This window comes from Eschscholzia californica, unplaced genomic scaffold (genome assembly GCF_041429995.1).
Source record: "Eschscholzia californica isolate CP2 unplaced genomic scaffold, dmEscCali1.0.p SCAF_2, whole genome shotgun sequence".
Classification (NCBI taxonomy): Eukaryota; Viridiplantae; Streptophyta; class Magnoliopsida; order Ranunculales; family Papaveraceae; genus Eschscholzia; species Eschscholzia californica.
In genome coordinates, this window is record NW_028238309.1 from 40,341,097 (window position 1) to 40,356,911 (window position 15,815).

At 39.9% G+C, this 15,815-nt stretch overlaps 1 pseudogene across 1 annotated transcript; it reads right to left on the bottom strand.

Moving 5' to 3' along the window:
- Positions 1-1,864: 1,864 nt before the first annotated feature.
- Positions 1,865-5,006, bottom strand: LOC147557901 (zinc finger CCCH domain-containing protein 66 pseudogene; annotated as a pseudogene). The gene is made up of 2 exons (XR_015234213.1): positions 4,717-5,006; positions 1,865-4,261 (listed from the first exon to the last, which is right to left on the bottom strand). The product of XR_015234213.1 is annotated as a zinc finger CCCH domain-containing protein 66 pseudogene (transcript).
- Positions 5,007-15,815: the final 10,809 nt, after the last annotated feature.

Sequence of the window (15,815 nt, forward strand, 5' to 3'; positions counted from 1 at the left end):
ATCGTTGTCCAAAGATAATATGACATATTTTTTATAGTGTGTAAAACAAAGATATAAAAAAGAAAAGAATAAAGCGCTAGAGGAAGGGGTCGAACCTCCGACCTTGTGGTTAACAGCCACACGCTCTAACCAACTGAGCTACTCCAGCTGTCACGATCAATTCAAGGAGATATAATTATTCAAAATTAATGATACTAAAGAGTGGGTTTCATCTTCATTCTTTTATTCTTCTTGTGTGCATCACACTCAACAAATAATCACTGAATGGTCCTTCATATTTTGGCGCACTAGATGTTACTTTCTTCTTGGATATTACTCCTAGGGATATACTAGTAACATTGTCCTATTACTCACCAAACAACCACTAAAGTGGACTAATATATCTAAATCTATTAGATAACCTTCCCTTCCCTACTCTATATTATTATTTGTTATCATTATTCTACGTTTTTGAATTCCATATTAGACATATGTTGATCGAGGGATGAAGAGCAATCTCACTAGATCTTACATATGTTGATCGAGTGATGAAGATCAATCTCACTAGATCTTGCAGTTGATAGTATAGCTAAATCAACCAGACCGAGAAATTTGACAAAAACTCCCTAAAAAGTTTAGACTTTGGTTAAAAATGATCAGTCAACTTTTTTTAGTCTTCGGCTCCTTGAGTACTTTTTTTAATTTGTAACACGACAGTTTCCTATTGCTCGTGCGGCACTTATGCTCGTGCGGAGTAAAATTCGACACAACATTGTCGCTTATTACTCGTGCGGCACTTATGCGCAAGAACGGCCTAAGTCAAGCACAAGTCAGCCTTTCCTCAAGTTTGCCAAGTAACCTTGACTATCGGCAAATAATCTCTTGGTGGTGGAATCACACAAGAGATCTAAGCTAGAAGTAGTTAAGAGAAATAGGAAGAAAGCTCTGCTGGACCACAAGCACTTTGGTGGAAGGAACCCTTCTATTAACTTAAGAAATCTGAAGTACAAGATTACAAGCACGTTTCCCAAGTCACTCACACTTTGGACTCACTCTCTTGGATCACTTCATTGGATGATTTACAAATGAGGGGGTTAAACCCTATTTATACTACTAGACCCTTACAATGGACGGTTAAGATTAAAACACGTGTTTAAGATCTAAGGATTTGGAAGTGTGTAAAGATTTCTATGAAAATCTCTAGAAACCTTGTAGAGTACTCCTTAATGCTCCATATATCTCTAGATAATTCCTCCCTTGGTTCCCATAAATGTGTCAAACATAGTCCAAGTCCACTTTTTAGGCCCAATATGATGTCTTGTTGAGTTCTATAACCAATTTTAAAGGCTCCTACCAAGGAAAGGGGTGTCACATAAGCCCGTAGACCGGCCCATTACTTAGCCAAATTTTTATAGAGCGCCTTGCAACACATTGCAACGTCTTTGTAAAAAATATTGAGTTTTTAACCGACGAAATACAAATATTTGAGTTTTTAACCAAAAAAAAAAAATAGATTTTACAAGAAAAAAAGTCCAACTTGTCTACTTAACTGAAAAAAAGTTTTAACTGAATCTAAGACTCCTTATCTCATTAAGAGACAAAATACTGATAATCACCATAAAACTCAATACCAATGGAGGGAACAAAAATGAGTGGAAGAGAAGGAATCTAAAGCTGCTAACAAAATTCTCTGTAAAGCCACCACTTAACATTTTTCCTGGCTTCAGTAGTCAATCAAATATTGTCTTGGAAGCTCAAACTATGTTGTTGAATAAACAAGAATCTATAGATAGATAAATTGTTTCAACAAAAAAAAAAAGAATCTATAGATAAACAAGAAATGTAGTGGGACATGTTTATCAAATCCCTAGAACAAAAGAAAAGCTAAGAGAAAGAGGAATAAATTTTTATAAATTTTTACATAATACAGAGATATTGAATTCTTCTCCTATTTTACATTAGCTTACTAAACCTCTATACATTTATATTTTCTAATATATATATATATATATATATATATATATATATATATATATATATATATATAAATGAGCAAGGACTTGGTTCCTCCTTGCTCAAATCTTTGACATCCTCATTTTGGGTCAACTTTTTCTTCTTCCTCTTACCTAAATCTGATAAAGAAATTTGAATAACAAATTTAAATTATGGCAACGAACTGTTACCAACTGAAAATCGATGTTAATTAAGCAACCATCTGCTCCTGTTCCATGTACAACTGATCCACAAATGGTGAAAACATATCAAGACCTCTGCTCTGAAGTTGATACTGTTTTTGCTGCTGCTGCTTCTCCAGGCTAAATCGCCTTTCGGGTAATACCTGATTTGGTGCATCTTTCACCAGAGATTGAACCCAAGATACATCAGGTTCATCTGCTGGAAAAGCAACATTCCTGGACTCTGAGGGGGAGGCCGAGGAAATGTTGCTATTTCTTAATCCGAAAGATGCAGATTTTCTTAACTTGTTCAGTTCTTCTCCTTGAAGACCCCAGTCCAATTTACCAGTTGGAGATCCCCAACCAGAAAGTGTACTAGTTGCATTGGCGGATGACCCCATGCGCCCAGGATGACGGCTCACTGGACCACGATCAGTAAAGCTCTGGCTCCTGTTCGCAAATGCAGCAGACCTTGACTTCATGGCAGCAGCAGCTGTCATTGCCCTAGGGGATTCGAGACCAAAAGATGACATCCTCATAGGGGAGGAAGAGAGGTTGCTAGGATAACTAGCACGAACCTGCTGCTGGTTCATGTTTTGAGAGAGTCCTCGTAGTTGAGATAATACACTAGGATCAAGAGACCCAAAAACATCATCCAAGTTGTTAGGTGTTAGCGCATTGAGTCGACTATCTGATGAGTTACTCCAATTTGTCTGGGAAGAAAGATTAGAAATTTCATCCATAAATTGCTGCTGCTGCTTCTGGTGATGATGAAGTTGATTTAATGCAATCAAATCCATATCTAATTTCATATCTCTCACATTCATTGCAGTCTTCAACCTGCTACCTGGGAGCTGCAAGTTAGGTGGAACGAGATTGGACTGGTTCCACAGTCCACCCCCCATGGGAGAAGAAGTAGCAGCTAAAGGTGACATGGGTGGTGGTGGTGAAACAGATTGCAACGAAACAGAGGGAGACCCAAGAGTCAGGGGGCTCATACTTGCCATCTCCAATGAGGAGATGTTAGCTGATAGCGATCTAGGAGAAGGTACAGCTGATCCTGTTGATGCGTAAAGTGGGCGAAGCTCTTCTGGTTTGTGAGCAAAAAAGCAAACCCTTCGATTGCATCCAGTCTCATCCTTACAGAGCCTAGTCCGATACTGAGCAGGGTGGAGCCAAGACTCAAAAACTCCATGTGCATACTCACAAGCATCTCCCTGCCTGCAAGTTCCCTTTCGAAATTCCGGGCAAGGCACACAGCTATAATGGTATTTCCGTGGGTCACGTCTCCTAGCATTCTCACCGGGGTGAACAAATGGACACTCAGTCCAGTCATGAGAGTAAGCCCTTGAACAAGGCTTCACTTTGAAAGTGTACATCCTAAATTCATCTGTCATATAGATACCATTATTTATATCAGGTAAAGTTAGATCAATTGGGTATTCCTTCTTGTCAGTTCCATCTCTAAGAGGTGTCTGCATCAGTTCTTGAAGTTCTTCCTGCTGATTAACCGACTTCTCGATGAAACTATGACTTCCACTGCCATTTAGCATCAGCTCGATAGTCTTCTTTCTCAATGCGCAAGAGGGTTTTAAACCTAAAGCAATTAGGTCAGCGGGTCTGTTCCCATTAGCGTCAACAGAGTTAGGATCGGCAGAGGAATCAAGCAAGATCTTGACAGTCTCCGGTGAAGCCAGTGAACCACCGGCAACAGCACAGTGAAGAGCAGTTGCTCCATCTGACCCACAAGCCTGGTTAACATCAACACAACCGGTAGAGAGGATATACTTCAGAACTTTGTTGCTGGCGAACAAGGCAGCAATCATGAGAGGGGTTCTCTCCTCGAGACCCATCCTTCTCGACCCAATAGTTCTTCCATACCAAAGGCTAGCTTCATTGACATCAGAACCATCTTCTTCCACAACTTTTCTAAAAGCGATCAGATCGTCTGATGCAGATAACTCGAGCAAACTCGAACAATTTTGGCAGGAACCCTCCTTTCGACTAAATAATTCGCCTCCCATGACAAAATCAGTTGGAAACAGTTTCTTCTTCGAAACTCTACACATGGAAGAAGTATACCTATATAACAAAAGATCAATCCCTCTCTGCAGTAATTTCAAAGGAATAAATCAGCCTCAGATTATCACAAAACAAATAGAAATTATAACAAAAATAAGATAGTATTTTAGCTAAATCTAGGTTATAGAAAACCAAAAGCTTAAGTAATATGAAGTTACTGGATGAATTAGTAAAACTATGGGAATAAAAGTTTCACCTTTTAAACATTAATTCTAAATTGGATTAAATTAGCAAACTTTTACCACAAATTTTCAGAAATTCCCCCAAGAAAACTACTATTAAGTCAAGTTAGAGTGAAACCCAGAAACAAAATCAGCCTGAATAATCAGAAATTAAGGTCAATCCAGTCAAATTGATAAAGAAAGTTTAAACCTTTTTTTAACATCAACCCTAACTTCCACTGAAGCTCCTAACATTAACTAAAAACCCATAAAAAAAATCTTCATAAATATAATGAAAAAAGAAACCAGAAGTAACATACCTAAATCGTTGGGAGTTTTTGAATGAAATCAGAAGTCTTTGGTGGGAGAAAAACAAAGGAAGAATTTATGAATGAAGAAATTCAGAGGTGAGGTGAGCTCCTTTTGAACTACTATACTACTACACGAGTGGGTTAGGTTTTTGTAGAGAGAGGAAAAGAGAAAGAGAGAGGAAAGGGAGGGTTTTCTTCCTCCACTCTTTCAATGGTCAAAAGAGAGGAAAAGACCCACTTAAACGAACGAAGCTCCCTCTCTGGTTCTCTTTCTCTCTCTACTTTTTCCCTCTAAAAATGAAACTCAAATGAGACCTAAATGCGAATTAATTTAGTAGGACCCGCCACTTACAATAAGAGAGAGGGGTTATTTCCTAAATAGCCCTCAACTTTGTGACCAGCTTCCTTCCTAACCCCCTACTTTATCAAAAATACCTAGATGACTCCCTTTTTGAGTTACCGTTATAACACCGTTAACTAATCGTCACTCTCTCTCCTCCATCTCATCACCTCTCTCTGCCACCTCATCTTCTCGCCACCTCATCATCTTAGCATCACCAGATCTGGCGAAGAACCAGACCTTCGAAGGTCTGGTTCGTTGGTTCACCAGACCTTCGAAGGTCTGGTTCGCTGGTTCACTAGACCTTCGGCGAAATCGCCGGAGGTCTAGAGAGAGAGAAAAGAGAGGAAAAGAGATAAAGAAGAAGAAAAAGAGATAGGAGAGAAAGAAAGAGGGAGAGAACATGAGAGAGAAATAAGAAGAGAGAGGAAGAAGAAGAGAGAAAAATAATAGGTTTGAAGGTCGCCGACCTTCACCGGTGAAGATGATGAGGTGGCGAGAAGATGAGGTGGCAGAGAGAGGTGATGAGATGGAGGAGAGAGAGTGATGACTAGTTGACGGTGTTATACCGGTAACTCAAAAAGGGATCATCTGGATATTTTTGATGAAGTAGGAGACTAGGTAGGAAACTGGTCACAAAATTGGAGGCTATTTGAGAAATAACCCTAATTTATGACCGGTTCAACCGGTTTAAGACACGTGATTTTAAGTCTTTCACTAACCCTATTTTCATAAAGGTCGCGACTTTGGGGAATAAAGAAAATTCTCCGGGGAATAAAGACTAAAGGAACATATTTACATTTTAGACCAAAAATTTACGAAGTTGTATCTTGCCCCCCTAATCTTCATCTTCCACTAAGTTTATCTTCTTCTTCTCTCTAAAAACCCTAATCCAAGAAACCTAATAGTAGTACTACAAATCAAAATCCCGAATAAATCAAGAGAAGAAGATTGAGGAATTTAAAGACCAACGGGGTTCTTCTTCCATCAAATTCGTGTTGGAATGGATACTAAATCATTGTCAATCAACTCACCCAATTTTGATATAACATCACTTTGTAGGTTTCAAACTAATTGGATTTTTGAAGGTGTATGAATATTACTTCTAAATCTCAATTTGTAACTCTAATCCAAGAAACCTAATAGTAGTACTACAAATCAGAATCCCGAATAAATCAAGAGAAGAAGATTGAGGAATTTAGAGACAAACGGGGTTCTTCTTCCATCAAATTCGTGTTGGATTGGATACTAAATCATTGTCAATCAACTCACCCAATTTTGATATAACATCACTTTGTAGGTTTCAAACTAATTGGATTTTTGAAGGTGTATGAATATTACTTCTAAAACTCAAATTCTAACCCTAATTCCTCAATCTTATTCTCTTGATTTATTAGGAATTTTGATTTGTAGTACTATTATTGAGTTTCTTGGATTAGGGTTTTTAGAGAGAAGAAGAAGAAGATAAACTTAATGGAAGATGAAGATGAAGATTAGGGGGCAAGATACAACTTTGTAAATTTTTGGGTTAAAATTAAATATGCTCCCTTAGTCTTTATTCCCCGGAGAATTTTGTTTATTCCCCAAAGCCGTGACCTTTCATAAATTAGTGGAAATTAAAGCATAAATAAAAATATGAGTGTAGAATGAAAATAATGTAGTGATTTTTGGAGTTATTGTAACAAAAAAAAGTATTTGACAAGGACAAAGAAGAGCTGATAATATCTAAAAGATTCAAAATGTGTCTGAGTGCGTATACCGCAATATATTGACGCCAAGACCACTAAGATAATATAGGTTAAGATTGAAGATATAAGATGTGGATATTGATAGTCTAATTGGCATGCGTCTGCCAATGTTGACTTTGAACTCGATTCTTTCTTATTCTTCTTGATGATCCTTGTCCCACATTAATGATAACAACTTTTTAAGATGAGAAATAAACTTTTTAAAATGTCCTACTAAGAAATCTCACCTCCAAACAGATTGATAAAGTGACCACACTTACCTTTTGGGATATTAACAAAGGTATGAATATTAGTATCTGGCATGATTACTGGATCTCTAATCACCCGCCTCCCATTAGTAATCCCACTAATAGTACACTCACTGTTGTTTCTCAGCTGATTAGTAATAATACGTGGAACTTGACTATTTTAAACCAATGCCTTACCAATGATATTTGCAATTCTATCTTGAGCATTAATTTACAGGCACAGATGGAGGATATACCCAGATGGTCACTTACAAAATCAGGTAAATTCTCTATTAAATCCATGTACTACTATCTTCGTACTGAACACTATCCTATTGAACAAAAGGAATGGGCATTCATCTGGGATATGCATATACAGCCTAAAATCAAACTATTCTTCTGGAAATGTTGTACTAACAGCCTACGGTAAGAGAGAAAATTGGTAAATATGTGGGAAATAAATTTAACTGTGAATTTTGTCAGGAAAACGAAACGATGATTCATATCCTACTACATTGCGACTTGGCGAAGGTGATTTGGTTCCATTTTAATATAATTTCTATCCAAATAACTAACCTTCTGGACTGGATTATATCCTGGAAAGAACTTGATGAACAAATAAGTGATCTTTTTGCTCACACTCTTTGGCAGATATGGAAAGCACGATGTGATAAATGCTTCTCCAATACTCAGATAGTGCCCATGAAAATCATTGATCAGATCAAGTGTTCTACTTCTGTGTCAAATATCCACAACATAAATAGGAAGATGGACAGAACTATATTATGGTCGCCACCAATACCGCCTTATATTAAAATTAATGTGGATGCCTCTTTTTTAACTGAACATGAATTAGTAGGGATTGGCTGTATTATGCATGATGACCAAACAAATTTCCTTGCGGCTATAGCATGCAATGTTCGAGGACAAAACGCTGAAGAAAGCGAATGTTGGGCGGTCATTAAAGCTCTCCAGTGGTCCATGAAAAAGAACATTTCGTATCTACAAATTGAAAGTGACAATAGCAATTTGGTTCAACTTCTAAACAACGAGACCTCAGATATATCCTGACAAACAAGCAAAATCATAGACAAAGTACACCAGCTTGAAGCACATTTCTCCAAAGTCCTCTATACTCACATTCACAGAGAAGGTAACTACAAAGCAGATCAATTAGCCAAATGGAGTCGTATGCATGTGAGATCCTGGGTGTGGCTGTCTCTGTCTGATCTTCCAGTCTCTTTGTACCAATGTTGCTCTTAGGCTCCTGTTGTTAGTTTATATCTCAACAAAAAAAAAATCTCACCTTATAAGAATAATGATTTGCCATAGGGTTCAATATCATACATGGATGTTGCATCTCAAGATATATCTGGAATTTTTAAGATGAGGGACACTAGAAAAGTTACCTTAACCATCAATGATGAGTTCCATTGTTGTGTAGCTAAAAAAGAAGATGTACAATCATTTATTTTCAAGACAGGCTAAACCTATAGTTCTGCTCGTGATCGGCTAGTGTCTATGTTGGGCTATTAGCAACCTTAGCGTATATATCCGCCCCTGATTATAACTAGTTTCTAGTTTCATCCATGTCTATTCTTGTTCTTTCAGAAACGAGACTTGTTATAAAAAAATACTAGATATGCTTTTTCCTCCCAAAATATCAAAACTTTACAAATCTTTCGTCGAAACATATAGTCAAGAGCTTCTCTTTGTAAAAGCTATCGACGGTCTCCTTCTACTCTTTGTCAAATCTTTGATCAATCTTCACCATTTTCAAGTCAAGTCTTCATTTCTTTCTTGATCCCTAAAAATATTACTCCCTCCGTCCCATTTTGTTTGACCTATTGGGAGATCCAACTTATTAAGGATTTTCATTTATTGCTTCTTAACTAAATGTATTTTCCTAACTAAATGTATTTTCCTAAACTACATTGGAACTAGTGTAGAACCAATAGAATTTTTTTTATTAGTAATAAAAGTAAGGGTAGATGGGAGATTTTATAGGCAATGCCCAAAGTTGTCAAAGGCAAGCTTGCTAAAGGCAATTCATAAAATGGTTAAAGGCAATGTGTGTATAGGAGGCAATGCCTCAATCAATGTTTGACCTAATGGCACAATCGACGCCGTTAGGTCGTCGCCGGCTTGCATTCTCCGACCGACCACCTTCATAAATTACCATGACTTTAAATTTTTTTCTTTTTCCTTCCTCTTCTTCTATTCTCTCTCTAAATTTTCTTCATCTCACTTACAAAAACAACACTATCTTCAACAAAATATACTTTCTTCACTGAACTGAATTTTCCTTCCTAGTTGTACAGACTAATGGGTTGAAGTTTCTCTCTCTAATTAGTTTCTCTAAAGCGAAGACACCTAATTGGAATCAAACCAGTCATAAAAACAATTAGTTTCTCTAAAGCGAAGATACCTAATTGGAATGAAACCAGTCATAAAAACAAACTAGTAAATAACAGAAACAAAGAAATTTAACCCCACTTCATCCAAAACCACCAGAACTTCTTGCATCTAAATCTTCAACTTTTAAAACCTCAGGAGTCATAATCCACTCAATGATCATTGTACAATCCTATCACCCAATTTCACTTCAAAATCAACATCGAAATGGTGGAGTAATATAACCCCAATTGATCCTATGTAATCAAAATTAATAACACAAACCACCTACATCAATTGAATGCTTCCATGTTAATCCAGATCTTGGTGCTACAAAGCAAGCACAACCCATTTCACAAAATCGAAAAAAATTACAAGACAAGATCAAGAACATAAAAAGAGGGAAAAGATGAACACCATTACGAGCATAAGTTCCTTCAGGAATTGCAGTAATCAAGTCAGTTGAAATTAGGGCTTTTCTTTTAGCAGAAACTTTAGCTTCAGTAGCATTAAAAGGATTGAAAATAGATGAACTTTTTAGTACCCGTGTGCTATTAGGGCATTGTTTCGAAAAAAAAGAGGTTTTTTATTTTACCTGGAGAGGCCATAACCGGCTGAAAGTGTTGATGCTCTTGAAGGGGTGGTGGCTTGTTCGACGAAAAAAAGAGGTTTTTTATTTTACCTGGAGAGGTCATCCCTTTGTCGGTCCCACTACATCTTCATTTACATTTTCGTCGAACTATTTTCTTCTACGAATAATACCCCTTTCTCGAAATATAGCTTCAACCTCCACTGTAATTGCAATCTCTTTAGCTTCAATCATGCCTTCTTCAAATGCCACTTCTCTATAACTTTCAAGATAACGAATGAGTATTTCAATTTATCTAACGCAACAATAATATCTATATTTTCGGTTTGGAGTGATTTGCTAACAGAATTTACCATAAACAAAGTTTTCGGTATTTTATTCACTAATCTTCTCAATAGTCCCACGAAAAATTAAACCTCTCCTAGCAAGAGTTATCACAACTCCAATTATCCTTTTCAAAACTTCTTTCCAATGTTCATTCTCTTTGTTAAGCTGTTCTTGAATATGTTTGTCAATAGTTTCAACTATTCGCAATGTAATGTCCAATTCATGCCATTTAGTCGAAGTTTCGTAATGGTCTTTACTACATTCATGCTGATGTCAAAAATTGGCCTTCCGTCAGATCAACATGAAAAAGGGAGTTGATGCATGACAACCTCTGCCATGATAGTATATTTTTTTATGAGAGGAGGGATTCCTCTGGTAAGTCCTGATTCCAGCACTGCTTCTGCTCCTCGCTCCTAGCTCCTAGCTCATAGCTCCAGCTCATAGCTCCAGCTCTGGTTTCCTTGCCTTTGACTCTTGCTCCCGTTCCTCGTACAACCCTTCAAGCTCCTGTTCGTCGATTCTCAAAGGGGGGAAAACCTGCAAATGATTCGAAAATCGATTCGACGCTCAAGCCAGTCAGGGTGCTCTTTGCAGTAAAAGAATGAATACTGATTGATCCTTTTAGGGGGCGAGTTATGAGAACTCTAAGTTTCTTGTGATCTTTTTTGGGGTAAGGAGATCGTGTTCTGTGAAGGACGATATGGGGGGCCTTTTATAGGCGATGTTAGGCTGACTGTGATTAGTGGCGGTGGTGAGGCGGTTGCCGTCAAAGTGAAGGGGAAGTTTTCTCTCTTGAGTATCCAGGGTTTCTCTCAGAGTCTATCCCGGATCTTTGATAAGTGGAAGTTTCTAAGTTCAAGGATTCTCCGTAGATATCTTACCGGTGTGATAGACTCTAAAGGAGAAGTTTCCTCCTTTAGCTACCTAGAGTCCAAACTGGCTCAAACACTTCGAGATGTGTAGCCGACTGAGATCTTTCTAGAAGTTTCGAGATTATGTCGGTAGGTCGCTTGGCGCTGCTGCCTCTCGAGTTCTAGGCGTAAGACACTGGCCGAACCTGTGGGGACCCCCCTTACTCCTTTGAAGACCCCAGTCTGATCTGTCCATGCCAAGGGCGTTTTGTAGAGCTGGTTTCTTCTGGTCGACCTCCAAGTTAGGGGAATATCTGGTGGACCACCAGGGTCTCAGCTGTCCTGCTACCTTAAGCCAGGTTGACCCAGTAGACTTGAGGTCTGATCTTGACTCTTCAGACGCTAGTCAACGTCTGGATATTTATGCATCATCATGAGTCCCACCACTCCTTAGTCGAAAGTAATGAGACCGAGGAGTAGAAGTAACTCGCGTGTTTTAAACATTGAAGACCCTGAGGCCAAGGATCTTACCTGGACCAGAGCTGTTTCGTGAAGCTAGGACTTTCTTTTGGTTTTCCAGAGCTACATATTCCTGAGCTGGGTGGTACCGAGCTGGTAGAGACTGCTGATGGTAAAACCTCTTTTCTCTAAAGTTGTATTCGTCAGAACTGATTCAAGTTGTGTTTGCCTTGGGATGATGTACGCGTGGTTTGTTCTTCCAGGACACGATTCGACCTCTGCTCAAGCAATCAATTTTCTTTCCGTGCGTGATTCTGTGACGTCACGTATTTAATCTTCTGATCACGCGTTTTCAGCGCTGATCTTTTGAGTTGTTGTACACGGCAGCTATTTCAGCACGCGTAGACACGCGATGCTTTGTCAGTGGGGGGAGGGGGGGGGGGGGTCTAACGCGCCTCCTCGAAACTCGTTGATATCCCTCAAATCTGATCGGTCTCGAGCTATGCGTATCTTTCGGTCATCATTCCTTTGGGCGTTCCCGAGATGTGTTTGGTCTTTGCCTTTAATGACCCTTCATCCGTTTTCAAGAAGTCTCTTGGCTGTTTCTTTCCAGTATAAATAGCGTACTTTGGTTCTTTAACCCCTCATCACCAAAAGTTGATTAAAAGTATCTTTCCTTTCACACTATTTTCCAAATCTTTTTCCTTTTCTTCTGCTTCCACCGAAGACCGAGATGAGGCCTCTTGTTCGATTTTATACTAGTTACCTGCTTGAAGGATGTTTTTCTGACAATAAAGATAGTTAAGGTGGACTTCTCCATAATGGTCATGGTGACCCCACGCCCCATTTTGGTAGGTTCCACAAGGAAGTAGGGTTACCAGTGCTGCCACCATCTGGGGTGCTCATGGCAAGGTGATGATGACAAGAGGGTTATTCTTTCCTCGGTTGTCTTCTTGTCTTGGAAGCTCTTCTGGAAAGGGGTATCTGGTAACTTCTCAACTTTTCTCCAACCTAATGGCGTGACTGCTTTTCTAGTCGTTACGTTCTTTGGTTTTTTCTTGCCCTCGACTTCTTTTTGAGGGTTTTGTATATTATTTATTTTTTTGTAATTTCTTTTGTAATAGACATGAATGCTTGTTGTAGCTTCGGTGTCCTTTTCTGCAATTTCTTCTGTAATAGGTCCCTTTTAAGAATGAATGAAAAGTTACCTTTTGGCATTTATGAATTTGCGCTTCTTTTCTATTTTCCCACGTTTAGGTATGTCAATCCTCCACTTCTCATTCGCGACCATTTATTGCGACTCTTCGGTGGTCACGCCCGTTCGCAATGATCCACCTTTCCTATAAATAAGCTTGATGGTACTGTTGATTCCCTTATACCTGTTATGACTCTTTTAATGGTTAGCGGAACTCTTCCTGGTGGTGACGTGAGGGTCTCTTTCTACATGGTCCTGAGTGACGACGATTCCTCTATTGAAAACTTGTGTATGGAAGTGGTCGGTAAAGGTTTCATTGAGATCCTTCGTCCTCGAGACCTTTTTGATGACGTCAATCTTTCGGCGTTGGCTGTAGCCCGTCCTCTCTATCCTCTAGTTTATTCATTAATCGGTGTCACAAGCACCTCTGAACCTGCCCTTTTTTCGACGGTCGGGTTTTCGGTTCGCCATCGTGGGGGTGGTCGGTTACTTGCCGTTGATGATGCATAAAATGTCCAGACGTTGACTAACGTCTGAAGAGTCAAGATCAGACCTGAAGTCTCTTGGAACGACTCGACTTAAGGCAACTGGACAGCTAAACACCTGATGGTCCACCATACGTTCCCCTATCTGGGAGGTCGGCCGGAAGAAATCAGCTCTGCACTAAACGCCCTTGGCATGGATAGATCAGCCCTGGGGTCTTAAAAGGAATAAGGGGGGTCTCCACAGGTTCGGCCCATATCTTACGCCCAGAACTGGGGAGATATCAGTGTCGCACAACCTAATGACTTAATCCCGGACTTCCTAGAAAGATCTCAGTCGGCTTCACATCTTGAAAAGTTTAAGCCTGATTGGACTCCACGTATCGAGAGGTTGAAACTTATGCTTTAAAGTCTATCACTCCGGTAAGATATACAAAGTATCTTTGAACTTAGGAACTTTCAGTTATCAAAGATCCGGGATAGATTCGAAGAGAACCCCTAGATACGCAAAAGAGGTAACTTCCCTTACGGTTTGATGGCCACCGCCTCACCACTGCCACTAATCACAGTCGGTTTAACTTTGCCTATAAAAGACCCCCCACTTCGTCCTTCACAAGACACGATCTCTTCACTCCAGAAAAGATCACCCCATACTCAGAGTTCTCACAACTCGCCCCCTAAAAGGATCAATCAATATTCATTCTTTTACAGCACCCTGACTGTCTTGAGCGTCAGAGCGGTTTTCGAACCCTTTGCAGGTTTTCCCCCCTCGAGAACAGACGAACATGAGCAAGGAGCAAGGAGCAAGGAGCGAGGACCTGGAGCAAAGGAGCTAGAGTAAAGATCCAGAGCAGAGAAGTAGAGCTGAACAGAGGAATCTCTCCCCTCCAAACAGAATATACCATCATAACGGAGGCTGTCATGCATCAACCCCCTTTTTCATGCTGATTTAACCGGGAGCCAATTTTTGACATCAGCATTTGGCGCTAGAAGGAAGGGCATATCTCTAGCAAATCATCAGATTCGGTAACCCGAACCTCACTCAATACTTCTTTAGAACTAACTACTTTTCCTAAAGATCTTCAGGCAGACATGCTAGCAGAAAAACGAACACCCGGTGAAGACCGAGAAGGGTCTTTATATCTCATAATGGTCTCAGCAGCCCTCGAGCGGCTAAAGGTCGAAAGAAAGAAGCAAGAAGAGAAGATAACAAAACTTCGAAGTGACCAAGACATAGCAGAGACTAAGCTAAAATCCCTGCTCAGAAAAAACCCCAGAGCAGCACACAGTCTGAGGGGTCCTACATTCCCGGGAATAGGACCATTCTTAGGGACGAAAGATCTTGCCTTAGCTAGGACTGCTCCTTGAGGCTTCTGGTCGTTGCCTTAGCTACCAGAAGCAAAGTGAGCTTAATTAGGACTCCTCCTTTTAAGTGTCGCCTTTTTGCTAAAACAGAGCTACTTGTTTTGCCGAAGCAAAGTGAGTTTAATTAGGACTCCTCCTTTTAAGTGTCGCCTTTTTGCTAAAATACTTTGTTTATTAATAAAATATGTAGCTTGTAGCGCTACTTCTCCCGCCTAACGACTTTATTCGCAAAATAACTAAAAGGAAATCAGAAGTGATGGTAACCTACGTGGTTCTTGCTTTTCAGTCCTGCATGTCCACCGTGGGATCTCCGTAGAACACTTTATCTTCTCCAACGGTGGCCGGGTTGGTTGTTTCCTCTTCACAGCCTTGGGCGGAGATTAGGTAACATTCTCTGACTACTTCTTGATTTCCTCTGATCGTTCCTATGAGATTCATTCTCGAAATTGAGAATTTCATCATAAGGTGGTCATAGAGATTATCTCCCCTGACTCTCTCAGGATGTTCCTACCCAATATGATGTTGTTGGCATGCATCTTGTCGACTATGGCGAAATTTAACATTATCGTTGTCTTCGTTTCTCCTTCTCCTATCAGTACGGGTAGCGATGCTGTCCCATCGATTTAGACTTGATTATCGCCGAACCCTGTCAAGCACGACTTATATGATTTGATATGGTGAAGACTTACCCCGAGTTTCTGTAAGCATGTTCGGCTCATGACTTCAATCGAGCTTCCTGTGTCGACTAGGATGCGCCTTACCCTCCAATTGGCTACTACTGTCGTTATCACCAGTGTGTCCACGTGTGGAGTTATTACCCCCACTAGCTCATCATCGGCGAAGACGATGGGCAGCGTCTCTACACTGGGTTTGATAAACAGAACTGGTGGGTTTTTTGCCTCGTTGGCATATATGCGTTGTTCTCCTTTGGTTGTTCCGCCGAGAGTCGGTCCTCCTGAGATAGTATTGGTGTTTCCCATAACCCCGATTGGCTCCTCTAAACCTTTGGTTGCTTTCTTGATGGTCGGACTCTGTTCGTCGGAATCTAGCCCAGACCTGATTCCTGCTTTGTTTGACGACCTTTTATTCTTATATTCGTAAGGTCGTTGCTCCTTCTGGATGTATTTGTCC